The 18,391-nt window shown below is 35.0% G+C and overlaps 1 protein-coding gene across 1 annotated transcript in view; it reads left to right on the top strand.

The window, feature by feature from the left end:
* The window catches only part of LOC140159989 (uncharacterized), a 102,257-nt gene that overhangs the window by 14,066 nt on the left and 69,800 nt on the right, over positions 1 to 18,391 (top strand).

Genomic DNA, 18,391 nt, shown 5'->3' with positions numbered 1-18,391 from the left:
TTTTTTTAATGCAGTACGATTTTACACCTCTCCCGCAATAGATATGCTTTACTGATCTTTCTTAGCTTACTATGCAATTGTTTTAAAAAAGGAAGTTTTATTCAAGCGGTTACATTTCAGCTCCCATTGGGCGCCCATTTCTTATTTAAAGGAAATTTTTATTTTAAAGAGTATAACCTAATGTTTAAGGGATGTTTAAGGATAAATGCTAGCTAAGCATCATATGTTTATCATCATAGCCATTTTATCCAGTAAAAGAACATATTGATGTATTTAAGTAGATGATCAACATTCTTCCAGTTCTGATGATGAGGTGCATTCTTCTCAAGGGAAGACTTGTACTTTAATAGGATACAACCTCCTTAAAATGTATCATATTACCATAATTGAATTATTTTGTAGCCTTTGATGTATATTTGCTATATCTAATCAGCATTGTTTTCTTGGTGTGATCAAGCAAAATCAGTTGGAACTTGGAAATTTTGATTTTAAACTTTGTTTCCTTACGTTTTGGAAACCCATTAACTGCTCATCTTTTTAATTGGTTGTCCATTTTCAATGGGGTTTTCTGCAAAATGTAGCCTTGCAAATGCCTGTTACATTTTGATTTAACTTGATTTGATTTGACTTTAGACTGATTTTCCTTGATCACACCACATATGCACAGCAATTTTTGTGATTAATAAAACAAATAAAAGAAAACAAAAGAAAAACCATAGCTGTTTTGGGGAGGGGGAGGGGTAAAATATTCTGTTTTACCAGATTGGAAAATATATTCAAACATTATAATGTTAGACTTAGCTGTAAATAAAGTCTGAAGGAAATAGTCATTCAATATATATGAGGGAAAAAGTAATGAATTTATTATAATTTTTTACGGACCATTACAGCTTAGTATGAATGGACAGGGGGGAATATCTCCCGAACAAACTTGCAAGACACTATTCCACTCAACTGGAAAATTACTTCAATGCTCCAATGCTGATATTAATTTAAATAAGGTCATCACTTAAATGAGTTAACTTGAAGTAGATATTATTCTGGAAGACATTTTACAAATGCACATTGATGCGTGTGGTTGACGATCTATCAATATTTATAAAAAAAATAAAAAAATGAAACTGTCTAAATCAAGATGTATCCAATCTTCAGAAATGATGTGTGCACTGTTGGTGCCCCCTGTTGTCCCCAGTCAAAACCTAAAATTATGAAAATTTCTACTTTTTGCCTCCCCCCTGAAATTCACTTTGCCCCCAATGCCCCCCCAAAAAATCCTTGAACTGCCACTGGATATTATTACTGCATGTTTTAGCCTTAATGTCTATTATTAATGGTGTTTACTACCGCAGTCTACAGACTACAAGTCACTAAATTGTAATCAATGCTCTCCGCATTAACAGTCCCGCATCATCATCATAAACTTTGTAACGTCTAATGTCTCCAAGTCGTCTGATAATGAAGAGCTACCGTTTCCAAATTGCACGTAGTCAAGCATCACCCACAGTGAATAATAAGTAAAAAAATGTATTTAGGTTTTACTAATGACACAAGTATTTTATCTTAAAATTAGGTAGGCCTAAAAAAATAGTTTGATTGGCATAAAAAAAAATTAGGGCTGTAATTAAAGCTGTAAATTGTGTTTGATAAAGGTCTTGGAACTTTTTTTCTTTTCTTTTTTTAATTTAATTTAATTTTTAAAAACATTTGTTAACTTTTTTTTTGGCAAAAAAAAAAGTCAGGGTCTGGCTTATTTTTAGGGTTTTTGAGGTCAGGTTACGTAATCAAACAATTTTTGCAATTGTTCCATTTCTAAACATTGTGATACCCTGCCCTGAGAAGCAGGCCTGTAGCCAGGGGATGTTGGGGTGCAACACACCCACACACCCCAAATTTATACAAAAAGTCTTAAAATTTAAGAATATGCGAGCGTAGCGAGCCAAAAAATCAGATTATTTTAAAGCATTTTTGGTAAAAAAAGGTCCAAATTTGGGGAAGAAAATCTTTTCACAAAATTGCCCCCCCTTTTTTTTTTTTTTTTTTTTCAAAATCAGCACCCCACAAAAAATCTTGGCTACGGGCCTGCTGGGAAGTTTGTACAAATTGTGAGAAATGTGGTAGAGCCCTACTAGTACTAATAATACAACGTAGGATTGTTATTAAAGTCAGTGTCAAGTCAATTGGTTGCAGTGCAATGAGTATGGTCCTTACGGACACTACACTCATACAACATTGATGCTCATGTTCAACCCAGGATAACAACATTTGAGTAATAGTCTGCAGTTCTCAGTTAGCAAGTGGAATCAGGTTGATTGAAGTAGTACTGGTGTATACTCTATCAATTGTGATTTCAAATCACACATTTGTATATACCAATGACCTTGGCTTTAATATTAACGAATTGGCCGAGAATTAATGAGGAAATGACACAGAAATTACCACATCAGAGATGTTAGTGTTTTTTTTATAAATGAAGATTTCATCTTGGCATCATGTTTTCATGCAACCAGTAAAGCTTAAACGAAATGTGATATTGCGCTACCTATTTTTGTTGTGCGTTGGTTTGAAGTCATATAGCCGCAAGTAAGATCACTAATGCAGGAATAGGATCAACGTGGCATCATATGGTTAATGTGCAATACATTTTAATCTGTCCGCCAAACCTGTGATTGCATGGTAGGGGACACTGCACTGTGTAAATGATTATTGAAGCTACTACACGGCTGCGACCCGGCTGCTGATAGAGTTACTGGTTGGCTTTTTGCAATTGTGAAAGTGCATTGGCTTAATTGTGCACTGAACCAAGTGTTTTTATAAATATCAGTAGCACTAAGATGGAAACATATCACAGGAATTGATTAGTTTTTAACTGCGATCGAATTTCATGCGTATATATTCTGGATAATTAACGAATCATCTTTGGTATTAATTGGAATTTGAATTGAAGGAATATCGTTTTCAAAATCAAGGTTGCAGACATGGATATGGATGGCCCAAACTGTAGGAATGTTGCGTTGCCAGGGAAACGCGACTTCCATTGGAGATGTACCAACTGGCATTTGCCGTACATATGGATCCACAAATACTCGGCGAACATACTGAACCAACAGATGAACACTAAAATACAAACACAAACTCAGTCTACTATTAAAGAGCAGCCGCAAACTGTTCACATACATGTTCATGCTGCTAAAATGACAATGAAAGGAACTACAGTGTGAAGGATGCATGCCTAGGGCAGGCAGGTACGCAGGTTGTGAGGCAGGCAGCCGTTAGTTTCTCAGGGATGCTGCAGGCAGATCAAAACTATAGTGCACCAATGTATGAAGAGACAAGTTTGCAATAACATCCCTTTGTATAAAGATAACATCCCTTATTTTCAATTTATGGTAGTAGATTTACTTTGAATTTATATTGGAATATGGTGTTTAGATATTATATTTACATAATGTGTGTGTTGAAAGACAGCGATCTACAAAAACAAAGCAGCGATGCAGCCAACTGAGTGGAATTTGTGCCTATTTATTAGGCTTATGAGAGAAGTGAAGAATAACACATAAAATAATAATTTTAAAAAAAGCGCAATGATTTATAGTGCGCTACGCAGAGGTACAGCGTCTAGACGTTGATCCACAAGCCTCAGCACACTTTACAGGATTTCACTATACAGAATTTCCTTACATAGAAATTCAACATTGCTGCTTATGACAGTTGTGTGTGATCTACAACAGCAATATCATTTTTAAGTATATAAACATTGTAACAATATGTATCAAAAGTAGACAATTATCGATCTTCAACTGGGCTATACACCTGGTGATGAAGTAATATATATGTTCCCGGGATATGTTCGCTATCTTCAGCATGGTCAGTGAGGAAATGAAGAAATACTGTTCTTCAGTAGATCCTATAGCATTTATGAGTTTGGTCTGTTGAGTTTCTACAATTTACGCTATCATTTGTGCTTCATTGTTTGTAGTTGGAAAAGACCAGCCTGAATTCTTTACCAGACCTGGTATAGAGCATGAATATACTGAACCTGGCATTAATGCGATTTCACCTTCACCCGCATTTTAATTATCTCACCTTCATTGGTTCGTTTCTACTGGGCAGGGTAACGATTCAATACTGATGTATCTAGTGTAGTGGGGATGGCGAAAGAGCAGAAAATATTCTTCATGACCTTCTAGGTCAGATTTTGAATGTTTCTACTGCATGTATTGTAGAAGGCTAACTTGTCACCCAGCAAATCTGCACCCAAACTGTTTCTACTGAGAATGTTACCACATATTCACCACTATTAACCACCTCAAAAGGTGGTTGACGGTTGATGGTGAGACTCACTCACATCACCCCGCATTCATCTTCAACTGATCCGTTTCTACTGGAGCTGTTACCGTGTATTCCTCGCATCACCCTGCATTAACTCGAAGTCACCCGCAACCACTTGCTCGGTAGAAACACGCTGAAAATTGAACCAGAATTCACTTTTCGCATCACCCTGCATTCACCTTCACTGATCTGTTTCTACTGGAGCCGTTACCGTGTATTCCTTGCATCACCCTGCATTAACTCGAAGTCACTCGCAACCACTTGCTCGGTAGAAACACGCTGAAAATTGAACCAGAATTCACTTTTCGCATCACCCTGCATTCACCTTCACTGATCTGTTTCTACTGGAGCCGTTGCCATGTATTCCTGGCATCACCCTGCATTAACACAAATTCATCCGCAACCACTTACTCAGTAGAAACACACTCAATTCTTCTAGCTGGAACTATAATGTATTTACAAGAGAGAACCCTGAAGGTCAAACAACCAGACTGCATCACAATGTGGCTCCATTCATCTATGTGGCCAAACACTGTCATACTACTGACATTTCAATACTGATCAAGTCATGTCAACTTTTCTTGACTTCAAAACTATGAATTATGAATGAAACGAAGCAACACTGAATATCTTTATAGGTTATATATATCAAGCATTAGGCCAAACAAAAAAGTCTCAAAGCCCTTGGCAATATCACAAAAACGAATGCGGAATGCATTTTTTTAAAGATTTTTTTTTAAACTGTGAGTTTCAACTGCAAACTGCATTAAACTCTGGTTCATTTACACATTATTGAAGTACAAAGATCAATTGTTTTCTACCTATAATTGAATCAAGTAATTTTCTTTAAAATATATCTCATGATTTTTACGGCAAAAACAGAGGAAATAACAAATTTGCTGTTTCAGCTAAAATGGATGCGCTTAGAAAAACAAATGCATGCAGACGCTTTGAGACTTTTTTTGCCTTACACTCAAGTTTTCTAATCACAGAATTTAACATCTCAAAAGAGTGTTAAAATATATATATATTAGGTATTATAGGTTTCTGCTTTATATCAGAAAAAATAGTATCAGTGTCATCTATAGATAAAATCATACTGGGCTTTTCCATTTAAAATCCACACTACCCCTGTGGAAGATTTTGTAAATATCTTCCACAGAGGGAGTATGAATTTCAAATGGAATTAACACATTAGCAGCTCCATTGGAAACTCACTCTCCCTCAGGGGAAGATTCAGATTGAATCTTTCTCAGAGAGTGTATGAAATTCAAATGGAGCAGCCTAATGTGTTCATTCCATTTGAAATTCATACTCCCATGTGGAAGATATTTACAAAATCTTCCACAGGGGTAGTGTGGATTTTAAATGGAATAGCCCAATCTTGATACAAACAAGTGTTTGTGTTAAATTTGAATAGAAGTATTGCCATGATATATCAATTTCTGAAACAATTGAATTTATATGTTACCTGGCAGGTGTTCTGTAGGTATTGCAAGAGCAAGGCGCAACACAAGATTATGGGTGTAAGTTTCAGTTATTTGTCTAACCATTTAAACGGACCACAATCCAGTCGGTTAACTGTGTAAATGTTTGTAAAAAATAATTTTAGGTGAAAAAAATAACAACAAACTTTTGGTGTTTCAAAACAAGTCAACAGTGGTTGGTGATAAATGCGGGGCCCTTATAAGACAATTTGAAATTATTTAAGAAAAGTGCACACAGAATTTGAAAAGTGCACACCGTATTTTCACTGGACTATCCTTACTTCAACAGGATTAAAATGGTAATGAATGGTGCCATTCATATCCTATGGTATATTTAATGCATTTTGAACATCTCCATTCACTAACATTTTGAATCTATTAAAGTAAGGACAATTCCGTGAAAATATGGTGTGCACTTTCCAAATTCTGTGTGCACTTTTTTTTATTCATGATCATTATGAAATGTCAAAATACCCCTTATTTTGCAGGAAACATGGACATTGTAAGCAATTTATCATCCCCTATGCACGTAAAGAAGCAAAAATTTGATGAAAAGTCTTCCCTTTTTTAGCACTTCAAAGATGCTTTTTTATTAAATATCCATATTTTTAGCATTTGAAGAAGGCTTTTGAAAAATTGTTTCACAAAATACATGTTTATTATGTTTCAAGTCATGGTAGCATATTTAAAAGATACCCTCTTTTATATATTTCATGCATCATGCAGTTCGTAAAATCGATTTTGATTCTTTATTCTGTCGAGTGATTTGAATTTTCAATCTTTTTTCAATCAAATGGAGTGATTCTCAATCTTTTAGCGATTAAAATTGGGGTGAAATCTTTTTTGATTGAATTTTTTGTAGAAATGATTGATTTTCATTATTTTTCAATATTTTGAAAGCTGGAATTAGGAACAAATCCTTTTCAATTAAAAAAAATGAAATATTCACTCTAAACAGTTTAAAATCTTATTTCAAACATTAGGAGTAACACTTGATTGAATATAGAAATTAGTCTACAAAAAGAGCAAGAGTCAAACCAAGAAACCATGTCAATCTATTTTTCAATCTATTTAGATTGATTCCTATCAGTGACGGTGCCAGGGGGGGCAAATGCCCCCCAGTCAGAACTTTTGCCCCTATTTCCCCCAGTAAAAATAAAAAATAACGAAAATTGCCACTTTTTGCAACAATTTTGCATAAAATTTGTTGATTTTGCCCCGAAATTCACTTTGCCCCTCAATGCCCCCCAAAAAATTCCTGGCGTCTGCGCCGCCACTGATTCCTATCATCAATCGTTAAAAGATTGAAATATTTCAATAGGTTACTTTAAGGGAGTAGGCAATGTGTTTGAATACCAGCAACTCAGAGAATACAGGAGGAGGGTAAAAAAAAAAAAAAAAAAAGAATACAGGGGAGGGAGGAGCATAAAATAGTAAAACTAACTCTCGATGGACATGGGCAATTTTTCTGCTGATAACAAACAATATCAATTCTTTGAGCCCTCTTGAATATTATAGCATTGAATGCTATAATGGGCTTGCTTGGTAGTTGTTGTACTAAGACTGGCAAGTTTTGGATGAGTCATTCTCCTTATCGAGTAGTCCAAGTTAAGTTTGGAACATAGGCTATCTAGCAATGTTGCCTTGCAGAGCAGAGTGTCACCGTGAGCTGACTGAAAGGTATAGCAATGATCTGCTGTTGTTGCTGCATGGTGGTTATTGCAGCAATGATCTGCTGCTGTTTTTGCATGGTGGTGATTTGAATATTGCTTCTAATGATCTTCTAGTTTGATATTATGGAACAGTAGACTTGACAACTTCTAATGTTTTATATAGTTTTGTATGCGTATTCATTGTGGATGGACAGATCTGAATCCAGATTTGACTCTTGGGAAACAGACAAGGGCAGATGATATAATTTTTCAGTAAATAGCCTAGACACTACATAGGCATTAGTCAACAGTATTGGACAATATTCAATGCAGATTTATTTTCCTTCCATTTTAAATGGTGAATTATTGTAGTCTACATGTAGTTTGAATTGGACAGGCTCCATTATAGATCATGTAAATTAGAGACGAATGGACATTGTGTGATGCAACTGTGAGGTGCCATTGCATTAACATTTGAATATTGCTTCTGATCATCTATACTAGTTTGATATTATGGAACAGAAGACTTTGCCAACTTACAAAGGTGTACTACCTGTGATATATAAGCAGACTTTTAATGTTTTATATCGATAATAGATATGCATATTCAATGTGGATGGACATACTATGTTGCTGGCATTTCGATATGATTTTGACAATATTGGATGAAAATACTCAGTTCAATCTCGCACAGCAATGTTTCGACAAATCACAGCTCAGTGTTACACTATTGTGAAATAAAAAAAAGTTATTTATTTGCTCATTGCTTTAATCTGACTTTGACATTATTTTCAAGCCAGAAAACTTCAGCTACGGTACTTTTTGAAGCTACTTGAAGATATGAAATGTGTAGAACTTGATGTTCATATTTCTTGCCAACATAACAGATATTTAGTTTTGGAATATATGCCCTACTAGCCAAGATATTTAGCAGTTTATTTTCTCTGTGCATTCATATTCAGGATGATATATATATACTTTTTGCTCACCTTCACTGAAAAAGAAAACTTCAACGAGTGAAGAAGTTGAGAAAGCTTGCTATTTCCTTGTATACATGTTTACTATACATAAGAAGCAAAGTTCACGGATGACTATAGCAGGTGGTGTATAATTATGAACGGCAATTGCCCAGTTGTTGGACAAGGAATTAATAGTTAATTTTCACCAAAGTACTTGTAAATCCGTGAGATTATCTTACTATATAATGGATAGGTTCTCAGTCTCGTAGTAATGGATACCTTACCATCGGCAGCACATAAGAAAACCACCGCTACTCAGCAACAAATTATCGCTGTCTAATCTTCTCGGTTCCACTTCTATGGTGAGGATTGCAGGTAAAGTTGAATTTAAAGACGCACATGTGACCTGAGTTGAGTCATATTAAAAGTGCACCGGGGGGGGGGGGGGCACTTATATTTAAAGTTGTATATCTCAGTTCTGTATACTTATATACTTATAAGGACTCTCAAAAAGTACTTTTTCATTAGTTTAATATGGACCCAAAGCATGTACTATGTGGTTGTTTTCCTGTATTTTAGTGTTATGAGTCGTGATGAACACACCTAAACTGCCGGTGATCATCAGTCAAGAGAAAAAAGCACACATTTTTGCGGATTTTGAGTACAATTTCACCCAGAATTTTACCTTTATTTTATCTGATTTTAGTTGACATCTTGATGACAAGTTAAGCTACCCTTTTCAATTAGTGTAAAAACACCAATTTTTCTGTAACTCTTTACTTTGTAAATAGATTTCAATCTCAGTCATATCAAAATGGATGACTCAATTATTTAATCAGAATTGTTTTGTGTCCTCCAATTTTTTTATGACTAGAAAAGATTGAAATGTGCTTTTCATGCCTACTATTACATTCAAAATAAAATAAGAATGCAATTAAGATAGATATGAGTTTCATTCTTTCAGTGTTTTACCTGTGCCTATGGAGTTCAACACTAGGGGTTTATCAAAGGGGGTCATTCAGTGGCGGCTCCACAAAAATTCGGGTTATTATGTGTGGGAACGCTAAAAATTGGGTGTCATTGATGCTGAAAAATAACTTCTGGGCAAAAATGTGCAAAATTTTGTGAAAATTTGCCATTTTAAAGCTAAAATTACTAAATGGGCAAAAAAATTGCACATTTGGTGTATTAAAATTTCTAAAAAGTGATAGGTGCAAGCTGATAAAAAAAAGGGGGCCAACGTCATGTCTAGTATCATATGTAGCTGGGATGAAAAGCCAATGATCAATTGAAAATTTTGGTGTTTGGGGGAAAATCCATATCTTCAATACGAAAGGTCAAAATTTTCAAGTGATCGGCAGCTTTTAATCCCAGCTACATATTTATAAAGTTTACTTTGAGAACTGTTCTATATTAAAAAAATTTTAAATATCAAATTTTAATCATTTGTCATAAAATTTGTATAATTATAATCAAAATCAAAATTATTTGATATCAGAAGGACATTCTTCGTATTCAGAATGCAATTCAATATGTCTCATGTCCCACAAAAAATACTGCCCAAATGCTCATACCAGAGCCCTTAATAAATATTAATGTGGCTATTCATTTGGACTGATAAGTTTATATCAAATATTTATTAATTCAAATAGAAGAGTTTATAGAAGAGTAGAAATGTGTAATTCAATTACAATTCCGATCCTACAGGCTATTTATTTTGTCAGCCACATTGAATTATTACATACCAATGAATGTAAACATAATGAGAGCAGAATCATGATGGTATACCTCTATCAATATTCTTAAAACTTGACAAGTAAGGTTTTCTCTTCAATACACACATCTAAGTCATTTTCAAGGAGTTGCAGCAGTGGGGCGCAAAATTGCAAAATCATAATTTTGGGATTTAACTGGGGGAAAGACTTCTGACTGGGGGAATTTGTGAATGTAAATAATAATGAGAGCAGAATCATACCTCTATCAATATTCTTAAAACTTGGCAAGTAAGTTTTTCCTCATCAATACACACATCTATGTCATTTTCAAGGAGTTGCGGCAGTGGGTGCAAAATCAACAAATTTTGCACAAAATCATAATTTTGGGTTTTAACTGGGGGAGTAAGGATTCTGACTGGGGGAATTTGCGAGTTGATTCCCAGTCGACATACACTTGGTTGTTACTAAAGCAACAAAAATACATTAGAACGCATTTTCACACCCATACCATGCATACTGCCATTTTCCTTGACTACTAGACATCTGAAACACTATGGTGTTTTCATGCTATTTAGGAGAATATAGCATAGCAAAATAAAATGACAAGTTCGTGTAACAGACACATCCCTGGACAGCTTTTAAAAGCACCATGACAGCCACTGGCAGTGCCAGAAATTTTGTTCAGGGAGGGGGGCAAAGTGAATATCAGGGTAGGGCAAAATCAACAAATTTTGCACAAAATTGCCACAAAAAGTGGACATCTATATAAATAAAAGGAAGTCGCTAAATCTTGTGCGCGAATAGACTCAGAGATGATTTCACTTTCAGCTCTGATTTATTCGTACATTGATCGGGTACATATTGCCATTAAACCATCTGAGGTTCATTTTTGCAAAAATTGATGGTAACTAAGAGAATAACATAAAAAACTGTCGTGTTGCTATGCAAAATCGCATGCAGTGGCATTGTGGGTAATAGGGAGAGTGTGAACCGCGTAATAATATTTCTATTAAAAAACCATACGCAGAGCAACATTGCCCTGTTTTCTGCCAACTGCGAGGTGGCCAAGAAATGATTCAGGCTATCTAGATGCACAACATCGCGTACTTTAATAATGATCTTACGAGCTTTTAAGCCCCTCTCACGAAGCTCGCACCCCATTTTCCGCCACTGCACGAAGTTGGCAGCCAAGAGATTAAGGCTACGTCGCGTGAATTTTATTATTTATTCTAGGCCTATAATGAATCGTCGTTTAGTTTTACAGCCACATTCATACGGGAGATTGAGGGATATACGGGGAACGCATTGCACTTTATTTGGTTGAAAACGGTCAAGACCAAGAATTGGCCTCAAAATCAGTGAAAATATGGTTAAAACCGGGGTTTTTCCGGGATTTTTGTTGTCAAAACTCAGTGGTAGCGCGTACCGTAACTAACTGGCAGCAGGGGTTGGCGTTAATGCGTCGGCGTACTGAGCAATGTAATGTGGCCGACGTCACGGGGTGCATAATATGCACAGACCAACTATCCGTGCCAGAGAAATACAAAGAAAAGAAAGGAAGAAAAAACTGAAAAGGTAGGCCTATTGATGGGTCGGGTTGTGGATTATGCATGGTACTGGATTAGGTTAAGAGATTACCCGCCAAGATGATAAAAAAATCGTGAGGATACGAGAGGAAAGAAGGAAGCTAAAAATGAAAGAAAGAAAGAAAGAAAGAAAAAAAAAAAAAAAAAAAAAAAAAAAAAAAAAAAAAAAAAAAAAAAAATAAATAAATAAATAAATAAATAAATAAATAAATAAATAAATAAATAAATAAATAAATAAATAAATAAATAAATAAATAAATAAATAAATAAATAAATAAATAAATAAATAAATAAATAAATAAATAAATAAATAAATAAATAAATAAATAAATAAATAAATAAATAAATAAATAAATAAATAAATAAATAAATAAATAAATAACGTAAAAAAACTAAAATAATGAGAACAGAATTAAATAGATAAAATTCAAACGGGAAATCACAAGCTAAGCAAGAAATATGAAAAATGGGAACAAAATGTAGAAAAAAAGCCAAAACTAAAAGGAGAAATGTAAGAAATGGTAGATTTATAAAATAATGCATGGGAACGGGGCTCAATAAATGAATAACATGGAAAGCGGAAATCACGAGCTAAGCAGCATGGGAACAAAATAGACCTATAGATGCAAAAGAAACTGAAGAGAAAGAAAGGAGCTAAATGAATAGAAAAAAAAGAAGAAGACAAAAAAGGTAGGCCTACGGGTAGGCCTATTATACAGGTTATGATTACAGTAACTAAATGAAACGGGAGCAAACTAAAGAGGGAAAGAAAGAAACTAATCAGGAAAATTAAGGAAAAAAAGAAGTTAAAATTAGAAACTAATCAGGAAAAATAAGAACGATAAATAACAACTGAAGGAAGCGGAAATCACAAGCTAAGCAGCTGATAAAAATGAAGCTATAAAGGGAAGCGATAAGAAAGGATAGATTTAGAAAATAATGGGAATGGGGTTAGGCCTAGATAGATAAATAACATGGAAGCGGAAAATCACAAGCTAAATAGCATTTTGTTTTAATGGAAACAAACTAGGCCCGTGCAGAATAAACTGAAAAGAAAATGGAAATGCAAGAAGGGACAGGTTTAGAAAAATAAAATTTACCTTTCAATGATTCTACCTTTTCAGTAATTCCTCCTGTTTTAGTGATCGCTCCCATTTACTCATCTAGCGGGGACCAGCAAGCCTGGTATCCCGCTAGTTTTTATAATTTGGGGTTTTTACTGGGGGAGATATGGGGGAAATATTGGAGGGGGAATGTCCCCTTGCACCCTTCTTTTTTGATATTTGTTTTGTTGAAGGCTTGAAGGCCAAAAGAAAATTTGTGAAGAGAATGCAATATATGTAGATCTATCTCAAGTAGATATCAAGGTTTGGTGCACCTAATTGGTAAGTAACAAACTAGTCGACACATGAAACTATTTTTGGGTAAAAGAGGGAGAGAGAGGAAAGAAATGATAAGAGAAAGGGATAAGAGAAAGGTTAGGGATGTGATATGGAGGAGCGAGAGAGAAAGAGAGTGGGAGAGAGAGCAAATTCAATTTGGAACTGTATCCTCCCGATTACAGTCACAATTAGATCAAGAGTGCTCATGCATCGTTTCGTAAGACGTGCTATTAATCTCTGAGAGTGAGGTTTCATCATTTATGAATGAGTTGTGCTCTTAGTTCTCACACAGTGCTATATCGTCACATTGGTTAGGTGTAAATGCTATAAATACAAATTGTATTTTGGACTATTAAAGGCGGGTAACTTTATTGGTTTATGGATATGGATTGTCTTTAAACTTACATGAAATGTCAAAAATTGTCCCCTTTATGCATCATGTGAGAAAACAAGAACATTTTCTGCGTAAATGTGAATAATTAGCACAATTAGCAAGCCAATATGTTGCTTTATATGGATTGTTTTCAAACTTCAAACAAATGTCAAAAATTGTCCCTTTTATGCATCATGTGAGAAAACGAGAACATTTTCTGCGTAAATGTGAATAATTAGCACAATTAGCAAGCCAATACGTTGCTATGTGTGAATTTTATTCTAGTCCGGCACAACACTGTCACGACTGTGAATCATCCACATGCATGCACTTGTCATAATTTTATCCTCTAGAAAAAAAAAATGCTCAACAGAACTTTTTAGCCCCAAATCGTGGTGTTTCCTGGGAAAATGTTGCTCGAAAAGTGCTGAAAAAGAAGGTGTTTATCGAACAAAAAAGAAGATGCACAGTGCATACAATTACGGTTAATTTCTTCTTGATATATGTGGAGCTGACCTTGGTAATAGCTGTCTGAGGGGTATTCTGCCTAGCCCTACCACAGGGTATTTTTTCTTCTTCTTACATGCTATACTCCGAGATACGCTATACCTTGAGAACTGCTTAACCCACTAATCGCTGTCACAATTAGATTGTTCTCGGGGACAGCGGTTAGTGGGTTAAGTAGTTCTCAGGGTATAGCGTATCTCGGAGTATAGCGTGTAAGAAGAAGAAAAAAAAGCCCTGTGGTAGGGTTATATTCTGCCCCTTCCCCCTGCTATTCTACTATAGCATATCAGATGAGGGATGCAGAATGTGAAGGGCAAGTTCAAGAGGTAGCATACGTGCAAGTCGCATCAAGAAACAGTCTTTTCCCTGCACATGCAAGACACACCCTCACATATCTGTATAAGGTGCAAGAAAATATTTGGGGCCTCGGCAACCCCCCCCCCCATGAGTGATATTAAAAAGATTGTTCAAACATCTTAAAAATCACTATCACTATGAACACTCTAATTGGGTAAAAGCCAAGGAGCTTAGACATGCCTATGTATACTGCAGCTTGAAATGGCATCATCATTATCTTGTCATCAGTGGTTTAGAGAATAATTAAGCTTCCTTTTATTTTCATTATTGAAAATTGATGAAGGTGGTACATTACTTATAGATTACTTTGAACTCAATTCAATATGTATTTCTTAGTGAAATAATGTGGTTCAGTGTGAAGGTTTGAGAGAGGAAGGGAGAAACCAGTGCATGTGGGAGGTCCAGTGGTCGGGGGGAGGCATGGGGGAAATGCTCACCAGTCAGAACTCTTGCTCCAAAGGAGGCATTTATGAAAATTGAGTTACTACAATTATTACCGTGTAGTAACTTTGGGCTATCATATACTGAAAACACCAAAGGTCTAGCATACTTGGTTTTAAAGTTTTGAGGTTTTGCGATGTGTATTTTCTTATGTATTTTACTATTTTTACTCCATATTTTTGCGTATATCTCAGTTTCAAATTTGCCGCCTTTAGCCCCCATGTCACACATCAAAAAAGCTCAATTACACGAATTAAACAACGCCTAGAGTACACAGTTGGGTTAATGAGCCTTTTCAGTCATTTTAGCTCATTAACTACATTGATTATTGATAAAAACAATAAGATACAAATTGATGTATTATGAAAAGCGTATGTCCAATTTTCTTCGAACAAAAAGCATATTGATCGGTGTACTTTGCTCTAATCAATTCATCTATTTTTAAATAAACATGCTCAGAGCATTTCCTTAAGGGATGGGGTATGAACGTTTGGACAGTATTTATTGTGGGACATTAGAGCACATCAGACATATCGAATTGCATTCTGAATACGAAGAATGTCATTCTGATATCAAATAATTTTGATTGTTTGAAATTCGCAATTTAATACACATTTTATAGCAAATCATTAAAAATTGATATTTTTGATATTTAACAGTACTTGAAGTAAACTTTATAAATCTGATGATTTATACTTAAAGTGTATGTAGGTGGGATATGCCCGACGATCAATTGAGAATATGTCATTAGATTTATATAATTTACTTGAGGACTGTTATATATCAAAATTTGAAAAATATCAAATTTTATAATTTGTCATAAAATTTGTATTATATTGTGATTTTCAAAAATGAAAATTATTTGATATCAGAAAGACATGCTTCAGTATTCAGAATGCAATCGATAGGTCTGATGTGCTCTCATGTCCCACAAAAATACTGTCGAAACGCTCAAAACGCTTATTCCAGATCCCTTAATATCCCCATATTCCACGGATTTGACAAAACATAGACATCACTCTTGTGACAAACAAGGAACCCAACAGTGTTGTTTATGTGACCTTTGACCTTTAACAAAACATCAACAAATAGTCTGTAACTAAAATAGGTGCATTTCCCACTTGAATAGCTTTTGGTGCAGACTATGTCATCTTGGCTGGTCTTTAATACAGACAGTCACATCCGTGTTGAATATAATAACATCTATAGGTGTTAGGATAAGGTATCAATGGAGCTACATTTATTGCAAATATTCTCAATCACCAAGATCTTATTTCATCTCCTCAATGGGCTATTCTATTTAAGATCCACACTACCCATATGGAAGATTTAGCTAAAGTCTTCCACAGAGGGAGTATGAGTTTCAAGTAGAATAGACAGTTGGGTAACTTCCATTTGAAATACTTACTCCACTTGTGGAAGAGATATATAGGTAAAGCTATAATATAGGGGGAGTGTGGGTATCAGAATGATTAACACTGACTAATTACATTTGAAATACATACTCCCCCTGTGGAAGATATTTCCAAAATTTTCCACATGAGTGTGTATTTCAAATGGAATAGCCCGATATCATGGTAGATCCAACAGATAGTGACTCCTTCACTAGCTATGGAAGATCATAGACAAAGTTTGACAGCTATATTGCAAAATAATTTCTGTGGGAAAAACTTGTAACATCTGTATAAAACTGCTTGCTCTGGCCATGTTGAGGCTATTTTAGCAGTGGTGGCACCACAGGGAGCATGAGGGAGCAAATACAGTCAGAACTATTGCCCCCCCAGTAAAAACCCAAAATTACGAGAATTTTACCTTTCTACGATAATTTTGTGCAAAATTTGTTGATTTTGCCCCCCCAGAAATTCACTTTGCCCCCTCAACCCCCCCCCCCTGGAAAAAAATTCTTGGCACTGCCACTGTATTTTAGATATCTGATGTAATCTGCAGTTCTGTTGGTGAAATATTGGCCATCTTGGGGAGTGTTTGGGTATTTGGAATGTTATTGTACTCAAGCTACTTAACTCTCTTCACATGTATATCGACTGCAGACAGCAAATAGTTTCAATTTCTTTTTAATTCAAAAATTTCAGAAATGTAAAATTGTTCGAAAGCATATTTGGATTCAGCCTGAAAAATGCATGAAAATGAGTACAAACAAGCTTAGTGTTGGTTCAGTGGCTCTCCAGATAACTCTTAATATTTAGAGATAATATCTCAAAACTGACTTTTTATGTTGAAGCGCCTGCCGCCTATGGCCAGCTTGCAGAGCATTAAACAATTAGTGTTTTTGAAATGTATAATGACAAAGAAACAAGTTTTCATATAATTTTGACTGACATTGTAACAAACTACCATCAAAATTGGATTTAAAAGCTTCTGAGGTACCAGTATTTAATTATGGCATATGTCAGTCAGGTGACACATGCACAGGAGCTATAACAAGAATAGGAAGCGGGATATAACAATTAATTATGGCCTCATCTATCAATGTATCCGTTCTTTAATGCTCTGTATGCTGGTCACATAGGCTTCAACATAAAATGTCAAAAATTTTGAGATACTTGTCCAAATATCAAGAGCTATCTCATGAACCATTGAACCAATATTAGGCTTGTTTTTTTATCATGCTGATTTCATATGGTCATTACAATGTATAATTCTGACATTTTTGAATTTTTAAAGAAAATTTGAAACTTGTCGTCTGCTGTCGACACCTACATGGCGAGATTTTAAGGTTTACTGCCTATAATGATAATGTGGTTTAAAGGTACCATCAAAGTGTCCATGCCATGCTTGTCGAGGTGTGAACTAGCTACACATATGTAGCTTATTGTTGTTGAAAGCATGGTGTGTAATATGTCTTGTGGTCAGTGGCGGTGCCAGGGGCATGGGAGAAAATCCCCAGTCAGAACTCTTGCCCCCCCCAGTAAAAACCCCAGATTAGGAAATTTTCCACTTTTTGGGTCAATTTTAAGTCCCCCTGAAATTAAATTTGCCTCCCCCCTTGTCCCCCTCCAAAAAAAAATTCCTGGTGCTGCCACTGCACACAGTATGCGCAACTCAGTGAATTTGTAGACAAGTTTCATTCATTTTAAAAAAGTTTTCATGACGGCAACTTAAAATTCAAGAAAAAAGGGGTAATTGTGTAGCAGACCCTAAAAAAGGTCATTGGGTATGACTTGGGTCAGTGGTATATTTGTCTTTAAAAAATGACTGAAATGGCTCATCATTTAGTTTTTCTATTTCTACTTCTTCCTCTTTTCATATTTTTCTTCTGCCAATTTTTCTTCCTGTATTTAGTATGGGAATTCTACTAGTCCTTTTTTAATTTTACAAACTGAAAGTCTTTCTATGTGTTTACTTTGCCTGTCCAGGTTAAATGTTATTTATATTTTGTAATTTTAATACAAAATGAAAGTCGTTCTACATTGTTTTCTTTTTGTACTTCTTTGCCCGTATATAGGTTAAAAAATGTTGTTTATATTTTGTAATTTTAATGTAAATGTCTTTGTCATTTACTTTTTCTACTTCTTCCTGGTTTTTTTATTGTCACTTGTAAAATGGTCAATAATACTCCTACTGATAAAACTGCATAATAACTAT

This window comes from Amphiura filiformis, chromosome 9 (assembly GCF_039555335.1).
Source record: "Amphiura filiformis chromosome 9, Afil_fr2py, whole genome shotgun sequence".
Classification (NCBI taxonomy): Eukaryota; Metazoa; Echinodermata; class Ophiuroidea; order Amphilepidida; family Amphiuridae; genus Amphiura; species Amphiura filiformis.
This window is presented reverse-complemented; position numbering and strand designations above follow the sequence as displayed.